General features: G+C 41.7%; 1 protein-coding gene and 1 long non-coding RNA gene across 3 annotated transcripts in view; one reads left to right on the forward strand and one right to left on the reverse strand.

The window, feature by feature from the left end:
• Positions 1 to 8,854, reverse strand: part of LOC143782972 (uncharacterized) — a 57,494-nt gene extending 48,640 nt beyond the window's left edge. Inside the window, exon 1 of the long non-coding RNA XR_013217073.1 lies at positions 8,815 to 8,854. This is a non-coding gene — a long non-coding RNA (uncharacterized LOC143782972). The remainder of the gene's footprint in view (positions 1 to 8,814) is intronic.
• Positions 1 to 15,300, forward strand: part of ZFPM2 (zinc finger protein, FOG family member 2) — a 601,965-nt gene that overhangs the window by 346,957 nt on the left and 239,708 nt on the right. The window lies entirely within an intron of this gene.

Raw genomic sequence — 15,300 nt, forward strand, 5'->3', positions numbered from 1 at the left:
TTCACGCAAAATTTTAAAGACCAACCTGACCTGCTCCACATGCGAATCCCAATTATCAGAAAAAACCAAAATATCATCCAGATAAACAATCAAAAATTTATCCAGATACTTCCGGAAAATGTCATGCATAAAGGACTGAAAAACTGAAGGCGCATTGGAGAGCCCAAAAGGCATCACCAAGTACTCAAAATGACCTTCGGGCGTATTGAATGCGGTTTTCCATTCATCACCTTGCTTAATGCGCACAAGGTTGTACGCACCACGAAGGTCTATCTTGGTGAACCACTTGGCACCCTTAATCCGGGCAAACAAGTCAGACAACAGCGGTAAAGGATACTGAAATTTGACAGTGATCTTATTTAAAAGCCGATAATCAATACAAGGTCTCAAAGATCCGTCCTTTTTTGCCACAAAAAAGAATCCCGCACCAAGAGGGGAAGAAGACGGACGAATATGTCCTTTCTCCAGAGACTCCTTGATATATGAACGCATAGCGGTATGTTCAGGTACCGACAGATTAAACAGTCTTCCCTTAGGAAACTTACTGCCTGGGATCAAATCTATAGCACAGTCACAGTCCCTATGAGGAGGCAGTGCACTGGACTCAGACTCACTGAAGACATCCTGATAATCAGACAAATACTCCGGAACTTCCGAAGGCGTAGAAGAAGCAATAGACACAGGCAGGGAATCCCCATGAATACCACGACAGCCCCAACTTGAGACTGACATAGCCTTCCAGTCCAGGACTGGATTATGGGTCTGTAACCATGGCAGCCCTAAAACAACCAAATCATGCATTTTATGTAAAACCAGGAAACGTATCACCTCGCGGTGTTCAGGAGTCATGCACATGGTAACCTGTGTCCAATACTGCGGTTTATTTGCTGCCAATGGTGTAGCATCAATACCCCTAAGAGGAATAGGATTTTCTAATGGTTCAAGAGTAAAACCACAGCGCTTAGCAAATGAGAGATCCATGAGACTCAGGGCAGCACCTGAATCTACAAACGCCATGACAGGATAAGATGACAGTGAGCAAATCAAAGTTACAGACAGAATAAATTTAGGTTGCAAATTACCAACGGTGACAGGACTAACAACCTTAGCTATACGTTTAGAGCATGCTGAGATAACATGTGTAGAATCACCACAGTAGTAGCACAAGCCATTCCGGCGTCTATGAATTTTCCGCTCATTTCTAGTCAGGATTCTATCACATTGCATTAAATCAGGTGTCTGTTCAGACAACACCATGAGGGAATTTGCGGTTTTTCTATCACATTGCACCGAATTAGGTGTCTGTTCAGACAACACCATGAGGGAATTTGCGGTTTTGCGCTCCCGCAACCGCCGGTCAATTTGAATAGCCAGTGCCATAGTATCATTCAGACCTGTGGGAATGGGAAAACCCACCATAACATTCTTAATGGCTTCAGAAAGGCCATTTCTAAAATTAGCGGCCAGTGCACACTCGTTCCAATGTGTCAGCACGGACCATTTCCGAAATTTTTGGCAATACACTTCAGCCTCGTCCTGCCCCTGAGACATAGCCAGCAAGGCCTTTTCTGCCTGAATCTCAAGATTGGGTTCCTCATAAAGTAAACCGAGCGCCAGAAAAAACGCATCAAGATCAGCCAATGCCGGATCTCCTGGCGCCAGCGAAAAAGCCCAATCCTGAGGGTCGCCCCGTAAGAACGAAATAACAATTTTTACTTGCTGAGCAGAATCTCCAGATGAACAGGGTCTCAGGGACAAAAACAATTTACAATTATTCACGAAATTCCTAAACTTAAACCTGTCTCCGGAAAACAGTTCAGGAATCGGTATTTTAGGTTCTGACCTAGGATTTCTGATAACATAGTCTTGTATGCCCTGCACACGAGTAGCCAGCTGGTCCACACTTGTAATCAAGGTCTGGACATTCATGTCTGCAGCAAGCATAGCCACTCTGAGGTAAAGGGGAAGAAGAAAGAAAAAAAAAAAAAACTCAGAATCTTCTTTCTTATAATCCCTCTTCTGCAATGCATTAAACATTTAATACTGGCCTGGCAAACTGTTATGACCCCAATGGCGAGGGTCTCAGAGGAACGTGGAAGTCTGCAGAATACAAAAATCCAGCTCATAGGGCAGTGGTAACTGGGTTGACCATATATCTACTCCTAACGCCAACACTAGAAGTAGCCGGGGATCATTCCTACGTTGATTCTAGATGACACGCGCCAGCCGGAGAATCTAGCTACCCCTAGTAGAGGAAATCAAAGACCTTTCTTGCCTCCAGAGAAGGGGACCCCAAAGCTGGATAGAAGCCCCCCACAAATAATGACGGTGAGGTAAGAGGAAATGACAAACACAGAAATGAATCAGGTTTAGCACAGAGAGGCCCGCTTACTGATAGCAGAATAAAGAAAGGTAACTTATATGGTCAACAAAAACCCTATCAAAATCCACACTGGAAATTCAAGAACCCCCGAACCGTCTAACGGTCCGGGGGGAGAACACCAGCCCCCCCTAGAGCTTCCAGCAAAGGTCAGGATATAGATTTGGAACAAGCTGGACAAAAATACAAAACCAAAACAAATAGCAAAAAGCAAAAGGCAGACTTAGCTGATATAACTGGAACCAGGATCAGTAGACAAGAGCACAGCAGACTAGCTCTGATAACTACGTTGCCAGGCATAGAACTGAAGGTCCAGGGAGCTTATATAGCAACACCCCTAACTAACGACCCAGGTGCGGATAAAAGGAATGACAGAAAAACCAGAGTCAAAAAACTAGTAACCACTAGAGGGAGCAAAAAGCAAATTCACAACAGGACCCATCATAAACCACCAACGTAGGACTTGTGCGCGATACAAGGCGTATCCTGACCAGGTGTTCGCAACACCAGATGGTTTTATCTTTGGTCTGCTGAAAAAAAGAAGGCTCTACCCACGCCGGCAAGTGGGCAGAACCAGGGTGAACCTTGAAGGTGCCAAACTATTTACAAAAACAGTTCTCGGGTAATTACTGTCCATTATCGCAATGTCCATTATAAACCTGTAACGGAATACATGCAAACATTTTCAACAGGTAACACCAATTATTGACAGTCCCTATAACGGGCTGGGAGTTGACCCTTGGTGCTATGAGTAGACCTACGTAATTCCTGGTCTAACATGTTTGCTGATGTGTACCCACTGGTGCATGTACTATTTGTAGGCCTGCACTGTGTAGGTAAACTGGGAAATTGTCTGCGACTTCTCAGATTCACCATAGGTCTGACAGTTTCACCAATAGCAGAGGGTGGATTGTCTGGTTCCACTGCTGGGGTGACATTTGCTGCTTGAACCTGCTGGTTTAAAGTCTCTTCTGGTTCAGGATGGTTCTGAGTCACTTCTTGTATTTCCGGCTGGGGAAAAGTTAAGACAGGTATCACTATGGCCTGATGTATCTGAGTCCAAGACTGGGGAAAATCTCCAAGATCGGTGTGAATTTTCTTTTCTTTTTCTTCCATGGGTGGAGATGTTCCTGGGTCTGTTTATTTGTTCCTCAGTTTATCAGGGCATACTTTGAGATGGTCTCTGGATACTGCAGTTGAAGTTTTCCTCCATCTTTACTGATAAGGCAGATGTTCGTGTTGTTGAAGTTTGAAGGTAGGATAGTATACGGTATATATGGTTATAGTCTCTCTCTTGTTTTTGTCTTGCTTATGATAGACTTCTTTCAACGTACTCTTGTACTTGGCGGTACTTTTGTTGTCTCTTAGTATCCCAATGCGCATCTGGTGAGGTATTTTCTGGCTTTAAGACTCCCATGTCTAGATCAACAGGTAGTTTACTAAATCTTCCACTCATCAGGTATGCTGGAGTGCAGTTGGTGGAATTCACTGGAATGTGGTTATACAAGTCTACCAAGTCTGGAAACATCTCTGGCCTTAAGTTTCTTTCATGTAAAGGCAAGGTCTTCAGTAAGTCAATCACTACTTGGTTCATCTTTTCACTTATTCCGTTGGGTTGCGGGTGGTACGTTGTGGTTCTGATCTTTTTGCATCCATACAGGTTGCAGAATTCTTGAAATACTTCTGCTTCAAAGGCTGGTCCTTGATCAGTGAGTACTTTTTCAGAATATCCATGTGGTCTACAGAAGTGCTGTTGGAAGGCTCTGGCTGCTGTCTTTGCTGTCTGATCCTTGACAGGTACCACTACCAGGAATCTGGAGTAATGGTCCACAATAGTCAAATAGTAAACATAGCCTGACCGGCTTGGAGTTAGCTTCACATGGTCTAAGACCACCAGTTCAAGTGGCTGTTTGGTGACTATGGGCTGTAAGGAAGCCCACTGGCTGTCACGGTCCTTTCTGCGCAAGTTACATGGGCCACACTCTTGGCACCACGTTTCGATGGCTTTCCTCATGCCAATCCAGTAAAACCTTCCATGTAACAGGGTCTCCAACTTCTTCCATCCGAAGTGTCCTGCTCCATCATGGTATGCTTTCAGGACCATTGGCGCATCTTGTCTTGGGACCACTATCTGCCAGACTAACTCATAAGTGCGTGGATCGATGTTTCTTCGGCACAGCTTACCATCGTAGATGAATAGTTTGCCTTTCTCCTTCCACAGTTGTTGCGTCTCTTGTGGATCATTTGGACCAGGGTGCAATTCTGCTTGCATCAGCAGCTCTTTCACCAGCTGGACTGTGGGGTCACTGTCCTGGGTCTCTGCCCATTCATGGTGGGGCAAGGGGTTCAGCGTGGCTACTTGTTTGTTTTTGTAACTGTTCCTTACATAATGAGAGCACTGAGTTGCTCCGGGGAGATGGAAAGTTGGCAGCTCTACCTCTCTCTGTGAGATGGCTGCCATCAGACATAGCTGGCTTATCTACAGGTCAACAAAATGATAAGCAGTCTAAAATCAGAAACTCCTGATCCTTATCTCCACTAACAATCAATTGTGGGGGGTCCTGTACACATTAGATTGTCGTCCGAAACCATAGATATCGACAGATCCAGAGGAAATTAAACTAATGTGTAAGGGGAACCGAACAAGTATATAGTATAACACTTAGAAAAAAAGGTTTAAAAAACATGTCTGTCTTTTTCCAAAAAAGTACCACCCCTTGCTACAGGATACCAATCACTTTACTAGAATTGAGCTGCAATACCAGTCCCAACCCGTACCATTGGCTGGCAGTAGTTATAACACTAGAATTGAAGCAAACCTGTCAGCAGGATTGTGCACAGTAACCTACAGACAGTATCAGGTCGGCGCCGTTATGCTGATTACAATGATGCATTGGTTGATAAAATCTGTCTTGTGGTTGTTCTTTAATCTTTATTTTCAGTTTTTGAGTTAATGATATGCTCGTGCCCTGAGGCGGGCTGTGGGGGGGCTTTTATGTGGTGCTCTGCTTACATATTCATCTGTAAGGCTGGTTTCACATTTGCAGATGAGGGCTTTGCGGAGGGCTGCGTAGTTCCTCCGGTAAGCCCTGCCCACTGCCGCACCTCTTCCATTCAGCTCCGCCAACGTCAGCATGCATCCTGCGTACTCTATCTTTAACATTGCGCACGCAGGTCATGCGGATGTATGTGGATGCCTACGCATGCGTCGTTTTGAAGCTGCGCCGACCTGCGTCGAATATCAAAATAACAATAACAAAATCTCAAATACAGATATCGTCATCAGAATTTGGGTTTAAAGCCAACCCGTGTAAATATGGGTATAACCCTGTGGAGCTCCCAGACAACATTCAAACACCAGAACATGAAGAAAAGACACCACCAAAAAAACTAAGAATTTTTTGAATAGAATGAAATATAATACTCTTTAATAGCAAAATAGCTAAAAACAACAGTTATTAGGTTTATAATGTATATAAACAGAGCTATTCGAATATGGCCACAGATGCCAAGATGTAAAAATGCTAAGACAAAAAACATGGGAAAAGGTAATACATAGTAATCGACAATATCCCCAATCTAAATATCAATTCAAACTAAAGTGCCAGTGCATGTTCTCCAGAGATATAGGGATGGCCAAAGCCTAAGTGCCAAAAAGATAAGTAATACATAGACTTGTCCTGTCCGTGAAAACCCTCAGATATAACATGTATGTGTAACATGAGGCCGAATTCAAGCTCCAGTTTTTCCAGCAGTTATTTAGTCAAACAAGTATGAATACAAAAGAGAAATGGTATCAGTATTATCTCTTTAAGTTTCTAGATCTTTTCTTTGTTTGGTCTCAAAACATAAAAATATAGGGAGTATGTATTGCTGGAGTAAGATCCCTCTAATTTATTAAAAGGCACCTAATATACAGTATTAATGGGAAGCTATCATCAAAAAATGACCTTTTGCTTAAATCAGGTTTTATGTTAAAAGTATTTTTATTAACCTATTGTGATTGATGGATTCTTCTGTTATCAGCTGTGTAAATAGGTGTCTCCTGTCATTGTAATTCTGCCTCTGATGATAAGGCGCCTGCTGGAAACTCTGTATAAGTCTTTAAAAAGCCTACTGGCCAGTGTTAAAAATTCAGTTTGACTAATTTTGTTTTGTTAATAAAGATCGTAATATGAAAAAATAAAATAAAATATTGACCAATCGAAAAATAGGTCGTTTTCTGATAACTTGCTCTTTAGAGCTATAAAATTTACAGAAATTACTAGAGTTAATTCTAATAAAATAATTGGGTCTCGAAAACTTTTCCTCGTCTGCTAAATCTGATTTCCTTTTAAGAAGACTGGAAGAGCCAGAAAACCAGTAAAAGAGAGCAAAAAATTACAACATAGAATCATAAATAAATGCATTGTTATGCCACAATTAGCAAACTTTCTCAACCACAATTATAGCAAACAGCAATTAATTAACTCCCCCTCCTATATGTGTAAATCATGTGTTATGATGGTGCCAATTTCTAAAGTGGATGCAGCCATTAACAGAAAACAAGATCTGGATTTGTTCTTGATTTTGTCCAATTCACAATACAGTTATCATTATCACATTTAACTAGTGATGACTGAGCGAGTGTACTCGTTGCTCGGGTTTTCCCGAGCACGCTCGGGTGGTCTCTGAGTATTTTAGTGTTCGGAGATTCAGTTTTTGTTGATTCAGCTGCTTGATTTACGGCTGCTAGCCAGCCTGAGTACATGTGGGGGTTGCCTGGTTGCTAGGTAATCCCCACATGTAATCCCGCAAATCATCTAGCTGCGGGGATGAAAACTAAATCTCCAAGCAGTCATAAATACTCAGAGACCACCCGAACGTGCTCTGGAAAACCCGAGCAACGAGTATAATCGCTCATCACTACATTTAACAAGTATTATTATTATTCACACTACAATCATTCTTGATCACTCAAGATGCAGCGACAAAACCGGAAGTCAGTAGAATAGCTGTGGGTAAATCAACAATTTAGTCCCTAGTCAAGGTCTGCAAATCGAGGAACATTTCACTGGTGATGAAGACATGGCTCGTACATAGTCTGGTCTTTTCTGTGGTAACATATGGATGGAAAATATGGACAATAAAGAAACAAGACAGAAAAAAATCGACGCCTTTGAAACATGGTGCTGGAGAAAGATGCTATCAATACCATGGATGGCAAGAAGAACAAACAAATCAATCTTGTAAAACTCAAGCCAGACAAATTAGGCCAAGCAAGGATCACCAAGCTACGACTTGTCTACTTTGGACACATCAGAGAGCAGACACAGGAGAAGGACATCATGGTCGGAAGAATAGAAGGAACAAGGCGAAGAGGAAGACCTGCAACTTGATGGCTTGATACTATCAAGATAACAGTGGAGAAGAACCTGGTGGATCTATTTAGACTTACACACGATCAACCTTCCTACAGATCGCTCGTCCATGAAGACACCATGGCTAGAAATCAAACTAACAGCAACAGATAGGTACAGAGAGGAGAGGACCATTATCTTGCGGGTTTACAATTTACAGTTGGGATGAAGAGTTGAGACGTTTTCAGCTCCTAAAAACAAATCTGTATCTGAATGACAAATAGTGCGTACATGTATATATCTGTCATTGACTTTCACTGCAAAAACATGAATTGGAAATGTGTGAGGTTTGTTTTTAGTGGCGTTGAATAGCATGAAGGAGTCAATAAACAGTATCCAGATGTTAGCCTATAAGGCTAAGTAATGACAAATGTGGGCTACAGAAACCGGTGGCTATATACAGGATATGTTCCTTTGATTTCCTGGCTATTTGACGTATCTTTTTGATGTAGCCCATAAACATGGAGTGACCAGGTCCCCAATATACTAACATTATAGGTGTCATTCATGTCAATGTGTCACAATAAATGCAGCGTATAACCAATGTACTTATTGTATCTGATCCTGAACAGGAACAGAACAGAGTATTGTCCCAAATATGACTCACTGCCGGCTCTAAAGCTGCCAAGTGTCATTTATTTCCAACTTTGCCTGAAACCTCGCCTGAAGGGACTTACACCCTGAGGAACAAATGAGGGACTCTGTGTCAAATACGAGCAGCTGCTAACAGTTAATAACATATTCTGCACATTATTTATAGAGGAGCATCCCGGCGCCTCCTCGCTGTACAGGCGATTTAAAGGAAACCTGTCCCATTATAGTAGTGGTCCGATGTGTAAGTCACCGGTGTAGTGCAGGAGAAGATGAACAGATTGATGATAGAATTATAGAATAGATTTTGCCAAAATTCTAATTTGGCCGGGAAAATCTATTTGCACCAAATTTATTCATTGAGAATTGAACGTACCTTATTTTTATGTTCTGAGGTCATCTCAGACCCCATTTCTTGAGGGTTTAAAATAAAATTGTACTCACTTCTCTTGGGCCCTGAACTGCTTTTCCACACCGCTCCTCAGCAGTCCTCTTCTGGTTGCCTCTGGTCTTCTTCTATCTTAATCTGTCACCAGGCTTTTGCATTGTTACATCATCTTAGAGCAGCATGACATAACAAAAGAGACCATGATTCCAGCGATGTGTCACTTTCTTTACTGGGGGCAGCACTTGTGATACAATCAGAGTTTTCTCTGCTGTACATGGTTCGGAGTTGAGAACGCTGATCCCACCCACACTGCAGCTTTCTACATTGTATATTGACAGTGAGCTGATAATCAGTGCTGGGGGTGTGGTTGGACTAGGAGACACGAGACACCTAGTCCTGTAGTGATGATCTCCTGCTGGTAAAACACTGATAGTATTAAAACTACAGCACACAGAATAATATGTGACATATCACTGAAATCAGTGTCTCAGCCCCTACCTCATGATGATCTCAGATTACATAGCAAAAACCTGCTGACATTTTCCCTTTTAATAACTGTCTACAGCATCTCTGTTTCTGACTAGGACTCTTGACAACATGACGTTCATCGGCCTGCAAGGTCATGGCGTTATGAGGCTTAGTGGAAGCTCTAAAGACCACTGTTATATTTCTGTATATAAATTTATACCGGTGAACTGTCCTGGTCTCCTAAGCCTAGAAATAAAAGGTATTAAAATGGAAAATAATATGTTATAACAAATAATATACCACAAACCTATAGACCAGTCTTCTCAGCTCCCCCAACCTATAAGATCCAGCCTGCTGTTCGGCACGTGTCTGTGCACGCCGCATCTTTAGAAGAAACCAACAGAATTTTAGTTGTAGGTTTTCTACACTTGTTGCATCTACATTACTGAAGATCAGTGTTATGGCTCTAGTTGTGTTTAAAGAAAAGTTTTCTATCCTGTTTTGCATCTTTTCTATCCTCTTTATCCATAGGTAAAAATTATGATATAATTTACAGATGCCTCCTTATAATGCTACTGTAGGTTATTAAGGAGTTGTCTGGATGTAAGTGAGGGGAGTGTGTAATAATTACTTCCCTTGTAATGGGACTGAATATTTTGTATCCAACTTATTATGAAATTTGTGCCTTTTTTTGTTTAGTTTTTGGTATTTTTTGCCAATTTGTACCTTATTCTTCTTTTTATTTGCACCTTTTTTAAAGTCTATTTTATATTTATTTACCTTTTTTTAATGTTCGTCATTTTGGGCGAGTTGGGAATGTTTAAATTATTTTGGCTGATTAAACAAGTTTGAAAATTTTAGTGAAAATGTACTTCAGTTCCCTTCCTTGGAGTAATTATAAATACGTCTTACATTTTTCAGTTTATTTTTTTTCTCCAACATTTTAGCAGAACATGCCACATTTCGTACTAAAAAAAGATGCAAAACAGGTCTAATTGCAAAAATGAACTTTTTTGTTTTTGCACAAAAATTATGAACTACTTGTGCCATATTGAGGATCTTGAGGGAAAAAGAAAATGATCATTTGGGATCTATTAGTTTTAGATATTTTCTGCACCCTAGTTGACAATGAAGCTTGGCCTTACTGAAAAGGAGTGTGGCCTAAAAGAAAAACATGGCCTAACACCACGAAAAACAATGGGTCAAAATTGTGGTGCAAATTTTTGGCACAAACTAAGCCTATTAAAAAGTAGAGTAAGTTTAGGGTATGTCCGCACTGAGTGGAAACTGCAAGTTTTTGAGGAGTTTTCAGTTTTTTGAGGAGATCTTGGAGAGTTTCTGCTCCAAAAACTAGTAAAAAAAAAACCAGTGCGAACATACCCTTAGACTAGAGAATCTTAAAATTTTACTAGGTGCAGATGATCATGCATGCTCTCATTATGCTAATCACGCTCAGAGATTGATCATAGTGTGATTCGATTCTCTCGAATGAGGAGATGATGGAGAAAAAATTCTCCATCTTCACCATTCTGTCAAAAATTTAAAAATTGACACCAGTAAACAATGGAAACGAAAAATGACACTACATTAATACCAAAATTATACAGATGTGCCGTTGGCAAAAAGGGGCACGCCTACCCCCACAAACACCCACCCAGAGCACTGAGAACAAATTACACAGAATAATAAACATGTATATCACTCCATAATAAATCACATATCGTGGTCTGCGCTACAGATATTACACTGCTCAGTATTGGCCCCATATAAGTATATGGTGAATCACATAATTTATTTAAAGGTCATTTTTCCACTGGCCAGTGGCCACCATTGTCTTTTTGCTGGGGTTGCATTATGTGATTCACCATATAAAGTATATTATTTTTATATTGGACTTGTACATCATTGCTCCCTCTGGTAGCTGTTTTTCTATGTATCTTTGGTGTGTCCAGATGAGACAAAATTTTTCACATAAGGTCATCGCTTATTTAGTAGTATTATGGTGTTTGGGGCTTTTCATCATGTCATGTGGTATTGTTGGCTGAATTTTGGGTATCCATTCTGTCAGTGCGCATAACTTGGACTAAACTCAAATGTCATCCGAGTACAGTCCAATGTCTTGCATGGATTCATTGACTTGCATGGCCGAGTGCGATCTGAATTTCGAATCAAACTCGGGCATGCTGCGACTTTTTTCTTAGACAAACTCTGTCCGAGGAAAAAGTCGGACATGTGCACGGCCCAATACACTTACATTGGTCCAAGTACGATCCAACAAAACATCAGACCGGAAATGGAAAATATGGTTGTCTGAACGAGCCCTGGATCACACTCGGACAGAAAATATGGTCGTCTGCACGAGCCCTGGATCACACTCGGACAGAAAATATGGTCGTCTGCACGAGCCTTGGATCACACTCGGACCGAAAATATGGTCGTCTGCACGAGCCCTAGATCACACTCGAACTGAAAATATGGTCATCTGCATCTGCCCTTAGACAAATTTATCATACAGACCACGCTATGGCCATTGGAAAATATGGTCGTCTGCACAAGCCCTGGATCACACCCAGACCAAAAATATCATCGTCTGCACGAGCCCTGGATCACACTGAGACCGAAAATATGGTCGTCTGCACAATCCCTGGATCACACTCGAACCAAAAATATGGTCGTCTGCACGAGGCCTGGATCACACTCGAAACAAAAATATGGTTGTCTGCACGATCCCTGGATCACACTTGATCTCGGACCAAAAATATGGCCGTCTGCACAATCCCTGGATCACACTTGAACCAAAAATATGGCCGTCTGCACGAGCCCTGGATCATATTCAAACAGAAAATATGGTCGTCTGCATCTGCCCTTAGACAAATTTATCATACAGCACTAATCACTGTGATAAATGTGCTGCATTTTAAGATAGTATAAGTTGACATCATCTAAGAATTAGAAAGTATTAATGTCTGTCAAGTGAGTATTTCCTAGTGGCACCTGTAACCATCACTATGATTAAGTGATGAGTAGTTTAGCGTTGGGTCCCCTCTGATGGCAGTCGCACTGTCCCTACGATGGTAAATTGCTGGCTCTCTGCTTGGCCATATATTTTGGATAGAATTGCATCTTGTGAAACCAAGATATTTTCCTAAAAAAACTTGGCTCTAAATTAACACAATTAATAATAATTGGTCCAAACAATAATCCCTAGGTCCCTTATATATACACCAAATAAATGTAAGAATGTCTTTTCTCAATCTTCAAGTAAGACGTGCTCCTCAATGTGTTTGTAGGTTGCTGTTGACCTCCAACTGTCGTGTTTACTGGGATGAGTGAGTTGGTCCTTTTAATGCTCAATATTACAGAACAGCCGGCAATCTGCTCTGTACGGATAAAATCACAAATCTTCTGGAAAACTCAGAGAAATGTGTTCTCTTATCCTTATTTTTTTGTAATTTAAAATAGAGTTCAGAAAGGCATGGTGAAGTTACTTTCATGGTCACTACTGAGTGCTCTCAAAATGAAGGCGCTGCTCACACAGGGAGGTTCCTGTGGGCAACTACCTCAAATAGACTTGTACACAGCTGCCAAGTGAAAAACGAATGGGCAGCGCTTCCAAATATGGCAACATAGTACAAGTGTGAGAACATTAATTACTTTTACACAGTAGAACAATCATCCTTGTCGATAGCAACTTAAAGGGATTGTGCAGAATTAAAATTATTAGCGATATAGTTAAAAATTGCAAGTTTGTCAGATAATTAATTAATAGTCCACTATTCAAAGTAGTGCCAGGATAGTAATAATAGCAGATTTGTCACTATAATATGCCAACCAGGACTACCAGGCTGTTATGTCTAACATGCCAAGTGGGATGTAAGAAAGAGGGATGTGTTGTGAATTTGGATTCTGGGCTCCCCCGGTGGCCGCTTGTGGAATTGGACTTGTCATCCTCTTTCCTGTTTCACCTGGTTCCATCAGTAGTGGGTGTCGCTATTTAAGCTCATTTCTCTGGTGGTTTCTTGCCGGTCAACAATGTTATCTGATGCCTCTCAGTGCTTGTTCCTGCTTCTAGACAACTACTAGATAAGTTGGACTTTTGTCCATGTTTTGTTTTGCCTATTTGTTCCAGTTCACAGCTGAAGTTTTGTTACTGTGTCTGGAAAGCTCTCGTTGATCAGGGATTGCTACTCTGGCGTTATGAGTTAATGCCAGAGTTTAAGGTAATCTCTGGATGGTGTTTTGTTAGTGTTTTTCTGCTGACCATGAAAGTATACTATCTGTCTTCTGCTATCTAGTAAGCGGACCTCAAATTTGCTAAGACTATTTTCCTGCTGCGTTTGTTGTTTCATCTGAACTCACCGTCATTATATGTGGGGGGCTACTGTCTTCTTTGGAATATTTCTCTAGAGGTGAGCCAGGTCTTATATTTCCCTCTGCTAGCTATTTAGGTCTTAGGCCAGAGCTGGGCATCTAGCGATAAATAGGAAATGCTACCTGGCTATTTCTAGTTGCGCGGCAGGCTTAGTTCATGGTCAGTATAGTTCCATCTTCCGAGAGCTTGTCCCTCTATAGGCTTGCTATGATCTCTGCCTGCAGAGATCATGATAGTTTGACCGGCCACTAAAGTGTTAAAGACCCAGGTTGAGAAAGGAGAGTTATAAGAAGTCTGCTGGAATTTTTTTTTTTTTTTTCCTCCAGTCTGCCTTGCTGCAGTCTTTTTTCTCTCTCTCCTCCTAATCTCTGTATGGCTCTGTGTGCACCTGACAATAATGGATCTCCAGAGTGTAACTGCGGGTTTGAATAATCTCATCACGAAAGTACAAAATTTACAAGATTTTGTGGTACATGCTCCGGTATCTGAGCCGAGAATTCCTTTGCCGGAGTTCTTCACAGGGAATAGAGCTAGCTTCCAGAATTTCCGAAATAATTGTAAGCTTTATTTGTCCCTGAAGTCTCGTTCAGCTGGAGACCCTGCTCAGCAGGTTAGGATTGTGATTTCCTTGCTCAGGGGTGACCCTCAAGATTGGGCCTTCTCATTGCCAGCAGGGGATCCTGCGTTACGCGATGTGGATGCGTTTTTTCTGGCCTTGGGCTTGCTTTATGAGGAACCTCATTTGGAACTTCAGGCAGAAAAAACTTTGATGGCACTATCTCAGGGGCTAGACGCCAGCAAGTATGCAGTGTGATAGAATTCTGTCCAGGAGCGAGCGACAGAATTTTAGACGGAAGAATGGATTGTGTTTCTATTGTGGGGATTCTACTCATGTTATATCAGCATGCTCTAGGCGTACAAAGAAGCTTGATAAGTCTGTTTCCATTGGCACCATTCAGTCTAAGTTTATTTTGTCTGTAACCCTGATTTGCTCTTTGTCATCCATTGCCACGGACGCCTATGTTGACTCTGGCGCCGCTCTGAGTCTTATGGATTGGTCCTTTGCCAATCGTTGTGGTTTTGATTTAGAGCCTTTGGAGACTCTTATTCCTCTGAAGGGGATTGACTCCACCCCATTGGCTAATAATAAACCACAATACTGGACACAAGTTACCATGCGTATCTATCCGGATCACCAGGAGATTATTCGTTTCCTGGTGCTGTATAATTTACATGACGATTTGGTACTGGGATTGCCATGGTTGCAGTCTCACAACCCAGTCTTGGACTGGAGAGCAATGTCTGTGTTGAGCTGGGGATGTAAGGGTATTCATGGGGACTTACCTTTGGTTTCTATTTCGTCGTCCATTCCCTCTGAAGTCCCTGAGTTCCTCTCTGATTATCAAGACGTCTTTGACGAACCCAAGCTTGGGTCGTTACCTCCGCACCGTGAGTGCGATTGTGCCATAGATTTGATACCGGGTTGTAAATATCCAAAGGGTCGTTTGTTTAATCTGTCTGTGCCGGAACATGCTGCTATGCGGGAATATATAAAGGAGTCTTTGGAAAAGGGACATATTCGTCCATCTTCTTCTCCCTTGGGAGCTGGGTTTTTCTTTGTCTCAAAAAAAAGACGGCTCTTTGAGACCATGTATTGATTATCGGCTTCTGAATAAGATCACTGTTAAGTATCAATACCCAT

This window comes from Ranitomeya variabilis, chromosome 6 (assembly GCF_051348905.1).
Source record: "Ranitomeya variabilis isolate aRanVar5 chromosome 6, aRanVar5.hap1, whole genome shotgun sequence".
NCBI lineage: Eukaryota > Metazoa > Chordata > Amphibia > Anura > Dendrobatidae > Ranitomeya > Ranitomeya variabilis.